At 37.0% G+C, this 21,697-nt stretch overlaps 1 long non-coding RNA gene across 1 annotated transcript; it reads right to left on the reverse strand.

Moving 5' to 3' along the window:
- Positions 1 to 3,810: 3,810 nt before the first annotated feature.
- LOC310892881 lies at positions 3,811 to 9,724 on the reverse strand. The gene is made up of 3 exons (XR_014578543.1): positions 9,092 to 9,724; positions 5,237 to 5,348; positions 3,811 to 3,931 (listed from the first exon to the last, which is right to left on the reverse strand). It is a non-coding gene; the product is annotated as an uncharacterized lncRNA (long non-coding RNA).
- Positions 9,725 to 21,697: the final 11,973 nt, after the last annotated feature.

Raw genomic sequence — 21,697 nt, forward strand, 5'->3', positions numbered from 1 at the left:
AACCTTTTCCTAATATCCAGCCTGACCCTCCACTGTCACAGCTTGACTCCACTCTCTCAGGTCCTATCACTGGTCACTAAAGAGAAGAAATTGGCGTCTGACCCTCTGCTCCCCCTTGTGAGGAAGCTGTAGACCATGATGAGGACTCCCCTCAGCCTCCTCTTTTCCAGGCTGAACAGACCAAGTGACTTCGGCCGCTCCTCATATGTCTTCCCCTCTAGGCCCTTCACCATCTTCGTAGCCCTCTTCTGGACACCCTCCAGCAGTTTCACACCTTTTTTGTACTGTGGTGCCGCAAACTGCACACAGTACTCGAGGTGAGGCCGCACCAGCACAGAGCAGAGGGGGACAATCGCTTCCCTTGACCGACTAGCAATGCTGTGCTTGATGCAACCCAGGGTACGGTTGGCCCTCCTGGCTGCCAGGGCACACTGCTGGCTATTATTCAGTTTGTTATCAACCACAACCCCCAGATCCCACTCTGCATGGCTGCTCTCCAGCATCTCATCGCCCACTCTGTACGTATAGCCAGGGTTGCTCCGTCCCACGTGCAGGACCTGGCACTTGCTCTTGTTAAACTTCTCATACCAGCACAGCAGGCACACAGATCTGGCCAGGGAGAGACCTCATTCTACCACCAGCATGGCCACCAGCACTCAGCCTCCACTGCCACGGAGGCACTGAGAGCATACTCACGCCAACAGACACCAAGGCCAGCACCAGGGAACTGACCCATCTCACCGGGTAGCACACGAGTAGCACAGAGTCCATGGGCTACATCACCCAAATTTCTTTCTGCAGACGGCCCTGGGGGCTCCCAAAGGCTATGCAAAGGGAGCCTGAGGAGCTCCATCTGGCCACATGCCTCTGCACTCGGGCAACGCCAGGGCCTGTGTGAGGACTGAGGGCAGGGCCAGGGGGCCTGTAGTGGGACTGGGTGCAGGTGACACCACAGAGGACGATTCACAATGTGGGGGCTGTTTCTAGGGCCAGCAGCAGGCAGTGCTGTTGCAGTCTGGCCTGAGCCATTGGTGACTGCAGCAGCAGAGGGAAGGCTGGGCAGGAACACGGCTGGGATGCAAACACCGGCCCCCCAACGAGTTGCTAAGCCTGCAGCAAGAGCCCAGCAGGGCTCGTGGCTGTCGCAGCCAGCTCTGACTGCAGTCCCTGCTGACTTCCACCTCCCTCACCCCCTCTCCTCTACCCAACCCCAGGGGCCTGCTTGGGCTTGTGCCCAAGCTCTCTCAGCCGCCTGCCAGCTCCCACACAGCCCCACTGACCCCCTTCTCTCTCAACTCTTTCAGACCATGGTTTTGGCACTTTTATTCACCTTCACATTGCTGGGTTTAATCCGTAGCCCACAGAACGTCAGCAACGAATTAGATACAGCCATGCACGAGCGCATGCGGCAGCATGCAGAGGAGCTGCAAGAGAGCATGATGCAGCTCCTGTTGGAAATGGAGCAGAGGGACCAAGAGCACAGCTGGGAGCATGCAGGAGCCCTGCTCTTATCTGTGTTGCAGCACTGGCAGTTCTGTGCCTTGTCCAGAGAGCTTGTCTTGTTCTTTGTGCTCTGCCGCATGCTCAGGAAATTGTGCCATGAGATGGGTAGCAGAAATGAGAAGGGCATCTCCAGAAGCAAGGATGACAACATCAACCAACATCAGCATTTTGTGTTTTTGTTGTTCTTCTTGTTTGTTTGTTTTTTACCTTCCAACCTTTCAAACATAACCTCCTGCAATAAAAAATATCACTATTATAATAGAGATGTCCTGAAATTAAGATACCTATTATTTATTTATTTATTTTGGGGGTGTGTGTGTGCACATCATCATCACTTTGGAAGTACTTTTTTCCATTTTTTCTTTTTCATCCACACTTTAAGGAAAGAGTGTCAAAGAACTGCCCTTTGTAACACTAAGTTTTTTGTCCAGACAAAGAAATAATCATAGTTAACACCAATGAAAACTAGAAAAGGGACATTCAAAAAGGTTCATTAACGTCCTTTGTGGGATCAAAAGCCTGTCAAGAGAATTTCCAGGTGGATTTGGAATCAATATGATTCTGAGAAAACTATAATTGCATCTTCCCTTCAGATATTTCTATTAAAATATATATAGTTATATATAGTATTATATATTGATAAGATTCTCCCTGAACCTTCTCTTCTCCAGACTGAAGAGTCCCAACTTTCTCAGCCTCTCCTCATAAGAGAGGTGTTCCAGCCCCTTCATCATCTCGGTGGCCCTCCATTGGACTTCTTCCAGTACGTCCGTGTTGTACTCTGAGCCCAGAACTGGACACAGTACTCCAGGTGCAGCCTCACCAATGCTGAGTAGAGGGGGAGGATCACTTCCCTCCACCTGCTGGCAACACTCTTCCAAATACACCCCAGGATACCGTTAACCTTCTCGGCCACAAGGGCTCAATTCTGACTCCTGGTCAGCCCGCTGTTCACCAGGACTCCCAGGTCCCTCTCTGCAGAGCTCACCAATGCTGAGTAGAGGAAAAGGATCACCTCTTTCAACCTGCTGTCAATACCTTGTTTAATGCAGCCAAGAATACCATTAGCCTTCTTGGTGGCAAGTTTACAACTTAGTGTCTACCAGGACTCCTAGGTCCTTTTCTGCAGAGCTGCTTTCCAGCTGGGCAGCTCCCAGCATGTACTGGTTATTCCTTCCCAAGAGCAGGACTTTGTACTTCCCCTGTTCCTCTTTTTGAACTTCATGAGGTTCCTATCAGCCCACCTATCCAGCCTGTCTAGGTCCCGCTGAATGGCAGCATGACTGTCTGGTGAGTCAGCCACTTCCCCCAGTTTCATGCTACCCATGAATATACTGGGGGTGCACCCTTCCCATCATCCAGATCACCCATGAAGGCGTTAAATAAGACTGGCCCCAGTACTGACCCCAGGATACTCTGCTTGTTACTGGCCTACAGCTAGACTTTGAACCACTGACCACAGTGCTCTGGGCCCAGCTATTCTGACAGTTTTTGATCCAGCTCACTGTCTGCTGGTACTGATATACATGAATGGTTCTATTTTTATATTCCTTATGGTATTGGTAGTAAACTGTTTTCTGATTCTTCTGTAATTTTTTGTTCTTGCTTAGTTTCCTTTTGAAAAAATGTTGACTTCTTGCTTGTATTAGGTTTACACAGCAAGGAGTTGGTGGGGGGGGCTGTAGGGACAGCCTCGATGAGGAGAAGCTGGGGCTGTCCCATGTTAGGCACAGCTGTTCCAGCCAGCTCCAATGGCCCCACTGCAGGGCACAGCTGAGCCCAGTAGCCAAGATGGTGGCACCTTGAGGAAAGTCTAGAGTTAATTTTCTTCACAGAGTCTCACACAGAAACCACTCTGGGAAAACCACTTAGACATATGAATTAGCCAATGACAACCCTTTCATTATGTCTTAAATGAAATTGAATTTTTAACAGCATTTGAACAAAATGTGAGAAAATAGATCTAAAACAATAAAATAAAATATACAGATTTTTTTTTCCCCATAAAGCTAGAAATTTCTCTGAAGGATCACTTTCTCCAAAATCCCCTATGACCTCTATCTCTTCCTTGCTACGCATTTTACCCTTCACACAGTGGTGTTAAAGTGAACTCATTCCCTTTGGCTCTCCAGCATGTCTGTTAAACCTCAGAGTTCTCTTTCAATTTATACTCTTACATTCAGGCATAAATAAATAAATAAATAAATATTGCAGCCCACTGGAAACAGATCTAAACAAAAAAGCTCACCTAAATCTATTTCTAGTTTTAAAAATGGTCTTGAGAATCTTCTAAAAAAATCGTGTCATGGATGATATAGCAGAAAACTTTATTCAGTTACAACACTGTTATTCCTATGATGTTGTGTATCTCCTTTGACGCTTGATTTCACATACAAAGTATTGGAATTTCTGAGTTGCATGGAACTCCCTGAAGGGAAAAACAAACAAAAACAAATAAAAATACAATTTTTATATTCCAAACCCCAAATCTGCACCAGATTTCTTCTTCTCATTACTGTAATTCTATTAACATCAGGAGACTTGCTATTAACGTACTCCACAATATGAGAAATGAGAGTCAGACTACTTGTCTGTGATTTTTTTTTAAATAGTAACTGAAAGAGAATAGTCCCTGTGGGTGACAGCAAAATTAACAAACCCTGATGCATACATGTGGAACAAATTCCTTGAGTGTCCTTAGAGTCATCATTATACAGGTTCTCAGTAGAGCGCTTTCTTTTAATCTTCTAGCAATCTAACAGCGAGTTACACATCCTTTATCCTATCCTAAGGCATAAAAGCCATTGCTGGATGGGAAAATTAAAGCAGTTTTGTTTTGTTGTACTTTTTTTTTTTTTCTCCACTGGGGGTTTTGTAACCTAAGTAGGAAATATGAAATTCAGGCTAGGAATTCAATCTAAAGAAGATCACAACACCGTTAAACTTTTTCAAGTTATAATTTGCATTCCAGAGTAACATACCGACAGAGCCTAATCTGTAAAACTAAAGCTGCTAATACATCTTTACAATATTTATATCATTAACTATACCAAATTTATCTGCAATAACCTTTCCCTAACAACCACCTTCATGCTTAAGCCCAAACATCTGTGATAAAAACATTTATATCCAGAAGACTTAGCATTTTGCTTCTTAAGTAATCTGTTTCTGCTGGAATACTCATTTGGCCAATGTTTGAAAGAGCTTTGTAAGATTTCAGCAAATGATCATTTTCAGTATTTTCTGGCATAAAAAAAAAAAAAAAAAACAGAGTTATAAAGAGAGCCAGGAATTATCTGCATTGAATGTCTACACAGAATGGATAATTCAACTTAAATCTTGAATCCATTTCTTGAACCAGGAAGTACTCTCCATCTGTAGTCCACCTGCTATGTAAGGGCTTACATACTGACATGAATAAAGAAATAGCCTGATACCAGTCACGATTGTTTAGCACTGACTTATTTGTAGACAACATCTCATATAATTTTTGCCCTGGCATCTGAAAATATTCTGAAAACAAAACTGCAAGCTGCTGTTCAGAATGAAGAATGGGTAGAATATGAAGTCAAAGGTTAAGAAACAAATCTGTCTGGAGTAGGTAAATGCAGCCACTGAGTAGCAGAGCCTCAGTCATAAATTGGCAGTGTTATGCCAGAGCTTAAAATACTGGTTCAGTCAAGTTGGTTGTGGAGTTGTGGAGTCTCCTTCTCTCGAGATATTCAAAACTTACCTGGATGCCATCCTGTGCAACGCGCTCTAGGTGATCCTGCTCGGCAGGAGGGTTGGACTAGATGATCTTCAGAGGTCCCTTCCAACCTCGGCCATTCTCTGGTTCTGTGATTCTGTGAATAGGTTGAAGGTTAATATGCAAAGTTTTTGTCATTAACAGAATGCTGAGTTTGTTGTTGTATTTAACTTTCCCAATGTCTTCATTTTTGGTCTGTAGAGGTAGATGGCTAATATATAACTACGTAAGAAGACCTTTAAAATTATTTATGCCATTACAGTCAACAATGCACTTAACAAAATCTGGCATTTTTTCCAAAAATCTATTTTAAAAGGTTGTGCAGTTTCTTTTTGAATCAGTTTATTTTAATTGTTGAACTACTTGGCAATAAAAATAGCAAGTCTCTCTCAATATATATTCAAATGAAGATATGATAGCAGAATTTTCTTGAAGTGGAAAACAGCACTTCTGAAATTTACCATAATCAAATTGATCATTATATTTAGTAAAATAAAGGGCAAATTCCACTTTAAAATGAAATGCTCAAATAATTCATTTTTAATAAGCTGTTCATAAAAATAACATAAAGAAGATGAATATATTCTCCTAACAAGGTGGCTGACGTGTTTTGTTTTTTTTCCATTTATGCTAAAAAAAAGTAAATTGGATAAAATGAAGGCACAATTAAAATATGTAAGTACTAGAAAATCCTGTGCACGAAAAGTCCTCAAATACTGTCATAATGACAATTATATTCCTGAAAAGTTTGCACTTGAGAAGAGATGCAGAGCTCACAAACTGTAAAATCATCAACTTTCAAATGACGTTTTTTGTCTGGAAGACATTCCACTTTCAGTGTTATTTCCACACATATACTGCCCCAGGTAGCTACAGAAAATTGAAGATAGTATTTGTATAAAGAAATGCAGTGCCACCATATGCCCAGCAGGCCTAAAGTTGTTGAAAACTTGGCCTGTGGAATTCATTAGAGTAAAAACTGTTTTAGACCATCCTAAATGAACAGCAGCAATAATAAAACAGCTACGGTCTCAAGATACAGAAGTGTAATTTTCTCTTTGTTATGAACTATAATTGGTGAATATATTAGTATGTGCCACTTGCAAGGAAAAGAAATGCTTGCTATTGGCTTCACAAATATTTGTAACTGTTTTGCATCCTTAGCTTTCATGAAGGATATGACGCAAAAGTGCCCTGAACTAGAAGGAACGAAGTGTAATAATGCTCTTAAGACAGAAAACTAAATGTTCCCTTAGTGAGAAGGACTGCCACTAGGAAGCTTTCCCAATGATAAAGTTAGAGATGCATATTCATTTATCTGTGCGAGGATTTTGTATAAAGTCTACCTCTTTTCTATAGGTGGCACAGAATGCAAAAAAATAATTCCTAATTTTAAAATGAGCAACATTTATCCAGGAGATTAATAATAGCACACAAACTTGATGTATTGCCAAAGCTTGCTTCAGTTTATTCTTGAACGATATATTGCCTTTTCATAAATACACAACCACTAGTAAAAAAAATTAAACAAATTTTGTACAACAGTGAAAACAATCCTGTGTGCAAAATTGTTTTTGTTTATGGGCAAATTCAAGGATTTGATTTTTGTTTTGTTTTTTTTTTATTATAATTATTTTATTTTATTTTTTAAATAGAGCACCAGTAGTATTACTGCTGTTTTCATTTTCATTTAAACATTTTACTGGCTGTTTTCTGCAATATGCTCTACAAGTAATAAGGAAAAAATGATGTAGCTTTAATAATTGTTTTCATGATTTATGCAGCAGTAAAGTAGTGTTTTTAAAACATATTTTCCTTCTTTGCTTTCCTCTGTAAATTGGCAATAATTTGCGGTACCATTTTTACATATTCTCTAGAACATTAGCAAAGGTATAGAAATTTGCTTTCATCCAAATACTCAGCTGGCAACAAACTTAATGATTATGAAGCAAGCCCAAATCAAATAAAAATTGTGTCCCAGAAGAAAGCAGAAAAATCACACTCTTCAAAATGTTAAGTTATGCGTGCACCTGTCCTATTCATTAAATTCATGAGGTTAAGTTGGTGAGAATAAAACATTCTAAATAAAATATAGCAACATTCATCTGCTCTATGTCCAGGTATTCCCCCACGCTCATTTTCTGCCAAGCCACAGATTGTAGAACCTATTCAACATTGATAAAATAAGTATGATATGAAACTCAGTTGCTCAGAGGCATCTTCTCTGCCCTGAAAACAGAAATATCGCATGCCAGCAGCTCTGCCATGCTGCCTTCTTAGCCCCTGCTGAAAAGATTGAAGTGAATCACAATTTCATATATGAAATTAAAAACTTCAGGTTTTGAATTCAAAGAAAATATTTCCCTGACTTCTTTTTTAGATGAAAAGCCAAGAATCAGACAGATATGAAAGCCTGATTTCTGGAGTTATGGATGGCATGAGTTTTCATCTTCATACGGAATGCAAGAAGTACTGTTATGAAATATATTTACCTTTTGTGATTATGTTTTTATTCTTGCTCTCCTTTAGCCCTCTTCCCTCTGCAAAAACGACCAACAAACCATGTTCTTTCTGAATGTAAATGAGACATCTAACATTTCTGCTTGCAAGGGGTCTTGAGGGCTCTTACAGCTTATGAGCCTTGCCTTCATTTTTCATCATTTAAAGTTCTGTGTCTGTTCACAGTCTGTAAAGTCCACTCTTCATGGAAACACTTTAGAGCCTGGTCTAGTGGATAGTTCAGAGTAAGGAGTTTATAAGAATTATACTCCGTTTTCTGTTCTGCTATATCTTCTGATCATAGCCAAATGACCAGATCATTTGCCTCACTTTCCCCTGTAATGAGAATTTCCTTTATTGTGATACCATTTTTGAAACTATTATCTAAAATAAATGGTATGTTTAGTATGTATATAGCTTTACTGCCCTGGCATTGTTTTTAATGCCTTTCTTAGTGAATTTCTTTATCTCTCCACTAGCCTATTAATTGTGGGACAGGTATTTAGGTCTCTTTTATTAAAAAAAAAAAAAAAAAGTTCTTTTAAAGAAGGATTAGATAGATCCATGCTCCCTTGTATATCAGTGTAATAATGTAACTCATGGAAAATATACCTGCAATAGCAGAAATACAAAGAGTAGAACTCAATGTTTTAGATACTTGCAAAGGCATTTCCTCTAAAATTCACATTTAATATTGTTTTTAAACTATTAAAAACATGCCACTATTATCTGTCCTGAAAAACTGTTTAATGCTTTCTCTACAGAAGTAATATTTCTGTGTGTTTCCGGTGTGATGACAGTGCACAGTAAAAAAAAAAAAAAAATCTTTAGAGTATAGAAGGATGGTGCTTTATTTTGGATTCTTTATAGAAAATGAATGAACAGTTTTTAAAAAATGAAAATCAACACAGAACATCATAATGTTTTATGATGTCTGAAAAATCAGTGTGACATGACATGGATTTAATTTTTAATTTTTTTGAAAAATGTCTCTTATTTGGAGTTATGATAATATCCTTTAGACTGCAAAGGGAAGGAAAAAAAGCAGCAGTTTTACATACATTAGTTATTCCTAACAGACTGTAACCCTAGCCATATACGCAACACAAAGTACACAAGAACTCAATACTGAGATTTTTTACTTCAGTTTACTGCGCTCGAATGCATGACACTTTCTGCCCTATTTTTTACTTCTTTGTTCTTAACTACAACGTTCTTCCTTCACAACCATATACTGCCATATGTGCACCCAGCCACTTTCTCACTCCTCCTTTTCAATAGCGCAGGGCAGAAAACAGGATAAAAAAGCTCATAGGTCAAGATAAAGACAGGGTCACTTACCATTGTTGGCAAACAGATTCAACTTGGGGAAAATAATTTATTGCCAGGTGAAATTGTTAAGGAAAGTTAAAAGTAGTGACCTTCTCCAGCTGCTGTAGCCTAGGACTGCTCCTGCTCTACTGCTGGGGCCTAGCTCCGTACCCAGGGAAGCTTGGTCTCCGCCCAGGCTGGGGGATGCATCTGCCACTTTAATCTTTGCAGGTTCAACCAGTAGTAAAGCTGAGCACATATCCCAGAGACACGAAGGAAGAACACCGATATGAGTAGTCACAGAGACTGCCACAGACTAGGGGCTGCCTTCAGCAGCACCCACACGCAGGGCTCATACACCACACCAGCACAGACAGCCCAGTCCCCTCCTCCCCTCAGGCTGGCACAGCCAGCAGCTCCCTGGTGCAGGCACGCACACACACCCCTCCAGGCCCAGCAGCACACACACACTCACAGGTGACCTGAGGACCAGCATGTCGCCTCTGCCCACCCAGCACCCCTGTTCACATCCCCACCAAGATTTGGTGTTAACTGTAAGCTTATTAGCATGATGCAAAAATCGTTTGAATGTGTTACCATACACTTGTCATAGACTAAGTGTGCTTGTACACATTTGTATGTGTATTCTTATCAGTTGCATGATTCTCCTACCCTGATTTCTGTCTTTAAGCCATACAAGTTGGTTCATGAAAAGAGTGAGGTGAACCTAGTCCTAAGAATTTTATTTGGGATTATAAATTTCCTTCTGATTAGGTATATAATTATTGCTTTGTTAAACATTGTAAGGAATCTCTGGATACAGCCCATTATGTTCTCAATCCATCAATGCTATGAGTACCAACAAGCATGAGATACTGTAGACTAGTCTTTGAGGATTGTGCCTACATTACTGAGTACAAGAAATCAGAAGCAGTCCCAGAGGCCTAGGAGCACAGCATGACTTGCATTTACACAGCTCAGCTCTCTTGCCCCATAAATTGCTTGCAACCAAATATCCTGTCAGAGCTTAAAACAGTTCGCTGGCATATAGCGTTCCCAAAACAAGGGATTGTCTAGGTGCCAAACAGCAGTGGTAAGTAATAGTACTAACAGATACGCAGAATAGTGTATCAATAATAGATTGGTATTTGAGCTCATGCTTTGATATTGTTCTGGTCAAGAGCTCAGAGACACAAATTCTCCTCACAATGACATTACAAATTTTGCTTATAGTCTTTTAAGCCTCTTTAACAGTTAAAGTCATATATTTCTATACAGGCTGGCTATGTGTGTCACAAGAAAAAGACACAAAAACAAGGAGGTTCTCATTCTGATATGGATTTTTGATATAACCTAATTGTAGATCTAAACTGGGAATTAAGTTCTCAAACCTCAAAAGCTAAATAGAGCCTGCATGTGATTTAGACTTACTAACAATAACAACAACAGCAACAAGAAAGACAAAAAAAAAATTGTTGGAACATCTATTATGGGAATAAGTATATTAATGACTGTGAGGTATTATGCTGTTATGGTGATGACTGATGGAAAAAAGTCTATAAAGAGACAAATGCATAGAAAAAAATACATCTAACAGGTTGCTTTTAAACAATTTCTGTGCAGTGTTTCCCACTGCAAAATTTAAAACATAGGTTACTCTTGATTTTTGTTGTGATTTTAAATATTTAAAAACCATTGGCAATAATGTTAATGGGAAAATACATATATATATATGTATATATATATTTGCATTGGGATATTCATCATAATCATTATTAGGCATTTATTTCACCACACTTTGAACATAAGGAGAGCCAACTTATTTGGATTCCATGTTAAGTCAAATACAAAAATAACAAGGGCCTTACAGATCTTTATGTAATTATATGCCACAATTTTTTTTTTTAATATATATATATATTTTTTTTTTTCAGATATCATTAAAATAAATATGCATTATTTCACTCAGTGAATGATTTCTCACCAAAATAAAAGAAACATAGGTGTGGAAAGCAGAATAATAAAAAACTTTTGTTTCTTTAAAGTTTGCTTTATAATGTCTCTAACACCATGTATGATTAATACTATGTTAAAATCATTTAGTTTCACAAAATACTGCAACAATTGCAGTGTTTACAAGAGTCTTCTGGTCTTCTCTCATTTGCGTGCAGTCATTCTCAATTATAAACAGATGTAAAATGAAATAACATGGAAATTGCTTTATTTATTTATTTAAAGTTTTACTTTAGCAGGTTTTTTTACACATATAACTTGATTATTAATTAAATGAGCATACAATCCTGGAAATTACAAGTGTAAATTCTATAGTTTTCCCATGTTCATAGAAGATTATGGTTTTTTGGGTTTTGTTTTTGTTTGTTTTTATCTGTGCACATTTATAATTAACAAAGACTCTTTGTAAAATCGCTGCTTCCTGTTTTTATTTTACCATTAGATTGTTGTCTTTTTTATCTTCTTAGACTAGTGTATATCACCTACAAGCGCATATTGTAACCATAAAACTAATACATCATTAAATAATAAATGCTAATGGATAAGATATATTATTACTCCTTTGGCTTAGTGCCTCCTGGCAATTCTTTTACAGGTATTACAGTTTCAGGAGTTGTTCCTAAGTCATCACAGCTTATTGTGAAAAAGGACCAATAATTTCTGAAATTATTGCCAGCTTTGCAAAGAACAATGAATCCTAATAAATGATACCCCCATTTTCTCTTGGCATTATAACAGCCATGGCACACTGAAGCTTTGCTTTTAATACTACTTTAGAATATATATGTCTGGTCCAATGTGAGGGCCTTGCAAAATACGCATCTGACTCTGGCTCTAAATTTATAGGAAAATTTTAGATATCAGCCATCCCTCTAGTAATTTCTGTAAGTGCTTCCATACTAATTATTCAATTAAATTGAAGGTACATGAACAGAAAAATAAGAGAAGTAGAGAAATACTGTTTATTTCTGGTTGAAACACAAAATATTAGAAATAGATACAAGAAATAATAATAATAAAAAAAGTTTTAGTAATAACATATTCAAAGTAGTTCAGTAGAATAGTTAGTGCTATCTATATGAAATAATTCATTAACATTTCATAACATGCATTGCCTGCAAACTACTGTCATGTTGTTATTAACATAGCTGTCATTTTAGGTCTTAAAGTGATTATGTTTACATGAAGTTCTATTATCAGAGTATTGGCCCAGGGTGAACAGGAGGGACTACTAGGCTGTTTTCTAGTCAAAGATATTAATAAAGACTTTCAGGTAATGGTACGAAATCTCACCAACAACAAATCAGTGTGCTTCTGTAGAAGTACAATTGAAATACATTTATTTACATATGTTTGCAATTTTATTGTATATATTTATTAAATTCATCTACTGTATTTTATCTATTGGATAAAAATCTAACACATTTATACTAGTTAAGCTTTGATTTTTAGGAATATGACAGTGTTTGTAAGATCTCCCTTGAATTTAAGAGCTTTTTTAATCTTGTGCCCATCTGTAGGTTTGGTTATGAGTCCATATTGCTCACATTTGGAGAAAAATGTCACAGAATTCTTCTTTTTATATGTTGTATAAGCACTTATTCCGAATGTCTTTGTTCCTGATATTCTGTGTCACCTTTTTACTTCCTGTCCTTTGAAAGATGAATTATGACATATAAGTTCCAATGTTTCAGACTGGAAAATCCCAAGCAGTTTAATATGCATCTGTGAAACTATATTCCAGACCCTCATGAACTTATTTCTCTCACTGACCATTAATTATGTAAAGCAGGGCTTAACAACTTTATAGTCAGGAATTGTGATTATAGCTTCCACAGTCATATTCAAGTAGTATTAATAATCATCCTAGCAGTATGACCACAGTCACAGTGAGAGCTGCATCCTCTGTTTTATTCCTTCCCTTACTTCTCCCCTTTCTGCCAAAGGTGTTGGATGAGATTGAGTTTTACTAAACTATCCCTAACTATATAAAAATTGGAAATCTAAACCTGAGTTTATTAAGTTAAAATCTGATTTATCTTTTTACAGCCATCAGAAAGAAACAGGTGTCCTCAGTAACTGATTTATCTCACTATAAAATAAAAAAATTTGGTTGAAATCACTTCAGGAGGTTCTTATTTCTCACTAGGTAATACAGAATCCCACAATTAATATCTTAGACTTAGAAATTTATATTTTAATACTTGATTTAGGACTGTTCAGTACCTGTTATCCGCATTATAGTAATGAAATTCAGAGTAGCTAGATGAAAAATTGGTTGTCCTGTATGAGCCACAGCCAGGTTTTCATCTACAGAGTGCACATAAATAGAAATAGAAAATTGTCTGTAAACCTGTATACTGTAAATTATAATGGATTTTGACTTGCACAAGTTTGTTTACTTAGCAGCAATTCTTTTGTTAAATTGTTGCACGGAATTTAACCTATGAGTAAAACTCAGATTACTGTTTCAGACACTTTTACTAACTACACTTGATTCACTATTTGTGGTTTAATATGAGGCTAATGGATTGAGTCATGTGGAATAGTTCGTGTTTTTTTGGACTTTCAGAGTAAAACTCTGTATAAAGGTACAATTCTTCATAAAGGTTTTATTTCCCAAAGTAAAATAAATAAATAAATAAATAAATATAATATGAATCTCTAAATGTAAATCTTTAATATTTTATGGTTTCTGCATTCAGCTTCCATAAATATCAAATGAAATCATGTTCTGTGTGCAATTGAGTTTGAAATATGTACCAGTGTTTCAAAGAGAGTTTTTGGTCTGACTCTGTAAGCAAATTATTTATATATTTTTTCTTATATTAAGAGAAGAGAAAAAAAAAATTCGTATGAGTGCTTTAGTGTAGGCTTCAGTCCATGTCTAGGTACCTAAAGATCTGTTCTGTATTAATCTAGATATTACAGAAATCAAAATCTTGTTCCCTTAACTTTGTTGTAATTCAACACACTGTCTTTTGTTGTGGTGGTTGTTGGTTTTGGTTTTTGGTTAGCTGTTGGTTGAGGTTTTTTGTTTGTTTGCTTGTTTTGCTTTGTATATACAACTCTTCTCATAAATTGCCATCACTGAACTCTTTGCAAAATAAGTATTTTTAGAAGCTGTACGTATTACTGTTTATCCTTCTATGGTATTTCTTCCCCTTCTGGTCTGCATGAATGAATGAAAGAAAACAGCAAGATCTTCAGGATTGTACTCCACTTCTTCCTGTTGTCTTGTAAGCAGAGAAGAATTTGCAAACCATAATGTTATATCAGGAAATGCCTTTGTTGAGATCTATTTTTAAGAACTCATTATGTGAGAACTACAGTAGACATACAGCTCATGCTGCAAATAATAGTAATGAGAAGCAAAGTTTATAACACTACCTAATTTATCTTACTCAGCTTTTGAAGAATGTGAGGGTAGTAGATTTGTAGAACACTTTTTGGGGTCATTTTAACTTTCTGACTATCACTGGCTGTCAACTCATCTTTTTTCAAGTTTGTCCATAAAGATTTGTCAGTTTTGGAGAACACCATAGCCTCTCCAGTTTTGTCGTCTACTATAGAATTGTTCAAAACAGTCTTAACAGTCTTTTTTTTTTTTTTTTTTTTTTTTTTTTTTTTTTTGGGGCGGGGGCATAGGTCTGGCCTATTACAAGGCAATTCTGTAACTACATGAGAAATCTTACACTATGGAATGCAGTTTGAAACAAAATCCAATTTTCTGATTGTTTGTGATTGTCCCCAAATAGATTTTGCTTGCTAATACTACTAAATTGTGGATAGGACCTGAAAAGAAGGAAATGTGGTTTTGTTCTCTCTTTTACCCCAAAGCAGCTGTAAAATTTAATCCTATTGAGTCTTTTTGTCCAGTGACTGACTTAGATCTGCTTAATTAACCACAATGCAAAGACTAACAATGTAAAAACTAATCCCATATTCAATTTTGAAATGAAATTATAATTAGGCGGGATGGTAATGTTCTAAATATTTGTCTCTCTTGAATATTTTTTCATGGATTTTTTTTCAGGATTTATTTTTAAATTTACAGTGGAAATACCATTCAATCTTAGTTAACAGACACTAACTTTCTTCTGCAGCATGCTGTTTATTTCACTTTCCTTAAAAATGTGGATGTTAGTTGATTGTCCACTTAACTGCATTACTCCAACCTTTTATAACCAAGTACTGAAAAAAGACACCGATACTTGTAGAAAAGACTGTTGTCCTCTGCTTGTCGAAGATGAGTGGTAATCTTCCCATAAGTATAAGTTTACACAGTATTTTAACAGCCACTAGCATTTGCGGCACAGAGACATTCTCTTCCACGAGGTCATTTTCCATTTTCAAACATAAAATTTCTATTCAAATCATAATTTTATAGTATATTAAGTCTAGCCACATGGCAGGTGATTTTCCGGTGATAATAAAATCTTTTGTTTCTAATGACATGCTCAATATTAGACAAAGGTCATCTAATGATCATTGGTTTCAGTAAGACACAAAAAGTCTATTCAGCTGGTAAATTACATCAGCTTTATTAATTATATCAAGCCATTACTTCCAAAAATTTTCAGAACAAATTGACCTCATATATCCTATTCCTTGTTATGGAAATACTGGACTTACCTTTTTTTGTAAGGAATATAAGCAATGTGCTATATTTTATGTTAAAAATCTAGAGAAGCCAGCCGTGTAAAGAAGTTATAAACAACTGTCTTTGCTTACATAGCCTTCATAGTATTGTGAAGTCCAAAAATCATCAGGGAAGCTTTAAAAAGAAAAAAAAAAAAGAGGCTTAAAAAACAAAACAAACAAAAAAAAAACAGGCTTAACTGAGTTACAGGAATGAGCAACGAATCTAGGTTAGGAAAAAAAATTTTTTTGGTTTGTTTGTTTGTTTGTTTGTTCTCTAAGGATTATCTGTACATGAACAACACATGGTTACGATTTCTTTTTTTTTTTTTTTATTTAGTACTGCCTCTTTATTTACACCTTAACAAGATTAAGAAGTGATAGACTGTTGCATGGTTCCATCACTTCCAAAAGTCCAGAACACCTGAACAGATTTCATGTCTCCAATGACTTTTTATTGATTTGTTTGTGTGAGTGAACATGTAAAGAATATAAGTACACCTTTAACCAAAAGAAAGAGAAAGCATAATCCTTAGCCCTGTCCTACATATGACTTATTTTTAGGCTACTCCTAAACTCCACTCAAATTCCAATTAACTACTGGATGGTTCCATTCCTTTTAACTTTCTATAAGACAAAAATACAAAGATCTATCTTACAGGACCTCTTCCAAAGGTCACTTCGGTTAAGACCATATTGGATATTTTTTCTTTATTCTATTTTATCAGAGTTCCTGGGAGTACAAGCACTGGATGGTAGCAGGCATCCATGGGCATGTAATCACAAACTCTACATAGTAATGCAGGCTTGAGAGCTGGATAGAGTTGCTCTTACGGTTGGGGGGGGGGGGGAAGGAAGGAAGGAAGGAAGGAAGGAAGGAAGGAAGGAAGGAAGGAAGGAAGGAAGGAAGGAAGGAAGGAAGGAAGGAAGGAAGGAAGGAAGGAAGGAAGGAAGGAAGGAAGGAAGGAAGGAAGGAAGGAAGGAAGGAAGGAAGGAAGAAAAAGAAAGGAAGGAAGGAAGGAAGGAAGGAAGGAAGGAAGGAAGGAAGGAAGGAAGGAAGAGGAAAGAATATCTTTATATTTTGTACATATATTTTCTCACATTTGGAAAAAAAATACAAATAAAAACAGATAACAGGAAAATATGAAAGACAGCTACAGTTCATACAGAATCAGAGGCAAAAGAAGATAGATAAAAAGAAGTTACCCCAGCAGTGTCTCCCCAGTTAAGGACACTGCTTATGATCAACACTGATAATTTTTGTATTTTGAAAATTCCAAGCCTAAGAATGATAAAGAACCATTTATAATATTATATCACAGATATTTCCAGCATTTGGGATAGTCTCCAGGCATGTACTGAACTTTAAAATATTAAGCTTTTCAAAGCACAGGGTGTGTCTTTCTATAATTTGTATAGTATCTGGTTTAATAAGTCTGATCATGGGTAAGGCCTATAAATGTCACCAGGATGAATTACTGGTTGAATTTTTACTTCAGCACTGCTTCTGTAAGATATTGTTCATGAGCTGATAATGAAGATTGAAATACTTTTAGTCTGCTTGAATGTGAAAAACCTGGAACTTGAATCAGAGATATATTTTGAACAATATTAAGCATCTGAAAATCTCACTGATCACAGTACTTCTTCTGATAAAAATCAAATCTCCATTCGATTGAGGTTAATGAAAGTTTTGCCATTGAGTGCTCTGTTATCAGAATTTGTCCATAATATAAGTTGACACAGTAGTTCAGTTTAAGAAAAAAATATTTCTAAATTGTGTGGGAAATAGAGGCTCATGTAATAGAGCTTCACGTAACAAATCTACTGTTTTACTTTATGCAGCCTAATGATTTCCATTATCTCCTTAGTTGATAGAATCCATTTCAAAAAAACAATAATCTCTTGAAATCCACTGAGCCACAAATTAGTCATTAGAGAAAATTTTCAGAGATCATTACCTTTCCCATAGATTTTAGCTTTTCATTTCCCAAATACCCACATCTAATGTGGTTCATAATAAGAGGAGGGTTACAGTTACAAAAAATGATTCCAATATAATTCAAGAATATTCACTTGTTTATTATTAGAACTGCTGCATTTTCATTACAGGTCAAATCTGTATCACTTTTAACCTTGAATTTATGACCTTATATACTATTAGGTTGCAATGAAAAGATAAATGTCATCAACACTGCATTGTGTGCCACATTAATGAGGCATACAGCTAACATTTTCTATGGAAGGAATTGTTTTTCTAAATTAGTAAATCTCTCTCTCTTTCACCCTGCACTGTCTCTTTCTCTCTCTCTCTCTCTCTCTCTCTCTCCCCCACAGGTCCAATTGCTAACACAGAAGGGAAAGTAAGGAAAGCAACTCCATATACTGTGACTTTTTGTTTCTTTCTTTCTTTTTCTTTCTTTCTTTCTTTCTTTCTTTCTTTCTTTCTTTCTTTCTTTCTTTCTTTCTTTCTTTCTTTCTTTCTTTCTTTCTTTCTTTCTTTCTTTCTCTTTCTTTCTTTCTCTTTCCTTCCTTCCTTCCTTCCTTCCTTCCTTCCTTCCTTCCTTCCTTCCTTCCTTCCTTCCTTCCTTCTTTCCTTCTTTCCTTCTTTCCTTCTTTCCTTCTTAAGAATACCTTAAGAATCCAGGCCTTCTGACTGGAAAGTTGGGCTGAGACTAATGTCTTCTATTTTGGTTCAGAAAATGTTCAGTCCACAGTAGGAAATTAGAAGATGCTAGAAATCTGAAATATTTCAGAGAAGCCCTCATAAAAGCAATTTTAAAGCAGAGTTAGCTACAACAGAAGTAAAAAAAAAATAATAATAAAATAAAACAACAACAAAAAAAAACTTTAGGGGGATCCAGTCTTGATATAATAACCAGTGTTAAGCAGAACTATTCTGCATAGATCCTTCAGGTCTCCCACCCTTGAATTACAAACTGTTTCCTCCACTGAAATAAAGAGTAGAAAAGTTTTGTTAAACAAGTTGCTAAAGTACATTCTTCCTATATGCAGTGAAGTAACAGTAGTGACAGCTGTGCAATCACTTGTAATGATTTATGTGCCTTGACTACATCGTTTTTTTGTTTACTGTATGCTTATACTACCTAAGTTGACTGAGGATATGTATAGAGAAAGAGGGAGCTGAATACTGCTAATGACATCTCTACAAATCATAAAATGGCAATGCAGAGTGACTTGGTTTGAAACCTTAGTGTGGTCCTCCACTGTAACTGAAAGTCCTTGGTCAGAACATATTTAGTCCTTGAGAGATGGGAAGATTAAAGCTCTGGCAATGCTTGACAGGCTTTTGAAGATAAATCAGGTGGTTAAAGAGGACTACTGCAGAAGTTGTGGAGAAATTTGCTTAACATTCATCACTAGAATGAGGATAACATAGGAGAAATTTTATATAAGATAGATAAACATGTAGATGATACAGTTTTTTCTCTTACAGTCTATGTTTTCACTTCTAATAATATGTTTTAAGAAAAACATGTTCTTGCCTTTTCAATGACCTTGCCTTTTCAATATTCCAAATTGATTGCCTCTATCAAGAAAATGGATGGTAGACAAAGCATGTGGCCTATCAGTTATTATATAAATAGAAGAATTTCTTATGACTTTCTGTCAGAGTTATGGGGTGGAGAAACAGGTCATAGCTGAGACAGATCAATTTAGAAATCTAAAAAAAATATCAGAGAGAAAGTCTGTTCTGATAGCCCCATGGCACTACCTCTTTTAAAGAGTTATGCAATATCTTAAAACTTATTAATTTTTAGACATACAAAATTAATTTTAAACTATAGTGCTAGGTGACTAAAATGGGAAAACATGACTTTTAATTTTTAGATATATTCTACATTTCACTTTGACCTGAAGAACTTGAACAGTTTCTGAAAATCAATCATACATCTCAAGGTGAACATGCAAAACATGAGTTCTTCTGTGAGAAATTTGGACTGAAGAAATGTTAAAAGGATCCAGACAGCAATTTTCTCAGATTTCCTGATCGTAGCAGACTGAAATCAGGGAAGCAATGAAATAATAATAAAAGTTAAAAACAAACAAACAAACAAACAAACAAACAAAAAGCATGGTACTGAAGGATGGAATTACTATCCTCATTTTAAAACTTCTTTATTGCTCATTTGCCATCATTATGATTAGCAGTTTGAAAAAACATATATATTTAATTTAAACACAAGCCTAGGTTATTTGCATTATTCTGTGAGAAATAATCTACAGCCAATAACACCGGCTCAGGCGAGGATCTCAGTGAAGTATTTTTATTGGTGATTGCGATGGTGAGCATCCTGCAAGGAGAAACACACAGCAGAAGTATATCATGACCTTCTATTCCCCATTACCCGACACTTAATTTCTTCCCTGAGGAATCATTGGATGAGTACTACAGGTTCACAACCTACTTGATGCTTATTACTATACCTTATATGTACAATTTTATTTGACCAACCATTAATTTCTCCTCTTCTTCCTTTCCTTTCCTTTCCTTTCCTTTCCTTTCCTTTCCTTTCCTTTCCTTTCCTTTCCTTTCCTTTCCTTTCCTTTCCTTTCCTTTCCTTTCCTTTCCTTTCCTTTCCTTTCCTTTCCTTTCCTTTCCTTTCCTTTCCTTTCCTTTCCTTTCCTTTCCTTCCCTTCCCTTCCCTTCCCTTCCCTTCCCTTCCCTTCCCTTCCCTTCCCTTCCCTTCCCTTCCCTTCCCTTCCCTTCCCTTCCCTTCCCTTCCCTTCCCTTCCCTTCCCTTCCCTTCCCTTCCCTTCCCTTCCCTTCCCTTCCCTTCCCTTCCCTTCCCTTCCCTTCCCTTCCCTTCCCTTCCCTTCCCTTCCCTTCCCTTCCCTTCCCTTCCCTTCCCTTCCCTTCCCTTCCCTTCCCTTCCCTTCCCTTCCCTTCCCTTCCCTTCCCTTCCCTTCCCTTCCCTTCCCTTCCCTTCCCTTCCCTTCCCTTCCCTTCCCTTCCCTTCCCTTCCCTTCCCTTCCCTTCCCTTCCCTTCCCTTCCCTTCCCTTCCCTTCCCTTCCCTTCCCTTCCCTTCCCTTCCCTTCCCTTTCTTTTCTTTTTTTTTTCATTCTCCTCTTGTGACTAGAGGGCCCCTGAGTTTTTGTTTTTCATGATTTCGCACTGTTTGTCTTGTTTTTCTCATCTACCCTCCTTATTGGGACTGTGGTACCTTCCCCTTATCTGGTTAACATACTCCCCACTGTAATGCCACTGTCATGCCTGCACGATCACTTCTGAATATACAAGGTTAGTGGAATTTTCCACTGCAAAAACACATTGTACTGCAAAAACACAACTTTCTTTCTCACACTTCTATACCTGTTGCAAGTCAATAAACAGAACCAAGTTTCATGAGTTTCATATCTCACATAGTAAGTGTCTTTTTTGCTGAGATTATAAATGTGTGTCCCCGTTATCCTTGGAAATTTGCATGAATCACTTTTGCATGATAAGCTGTATTCTACTGATAAGTCAACAACTCTCCAGAATTTCCAAATCTTATCAAAGCTGACTCAGAAACTGTCTCATAACTATTTTAAATAAATAAATAAATGTGTGTGGTTGTGTGTGGGGGGGGAGGATGGGGGGACAACACCAACTGTCGGTATGCATCTGGTGCTATATATCATCCAAACTATTTCTAATGCATGCATTTTGTTTTAAAGTAACTCGTTTTATCCTGGTATGTCTCTTCATTTCACAGGGCAAAAATATTGCTACATGCTATCCACTCATTAACGATCAGCAGAAGTGTAAAAGTTTGAAACATTTCTAACAAATTTTGCTTGAAATACAAAACACTAACTTTACACAAAAACTTGTAGTGTTTTTTTTTGACAGCAAGATACAATGTTTCTTTTTAACAGTACCTAAAACTTGCTTTCAGATTTACAGAGTTATCCCTCCCTACCACTGAAGGGATAGAGGAAAACACCACCTGCGCGCCCACTTCATCCAGTAGCCA

The sequence above is a fragment of the Anser anser genome (genome assembly GCF_964211835.1).
Source record: "Anser anser genome assembly, chromosome: 1".
In the NCBI taxonomy this organism is placed as follows: Eukaryota; Metazoa; Chordata; class Aves; order Anseriformes; family Anatidae; genus Anser; species Anser anser.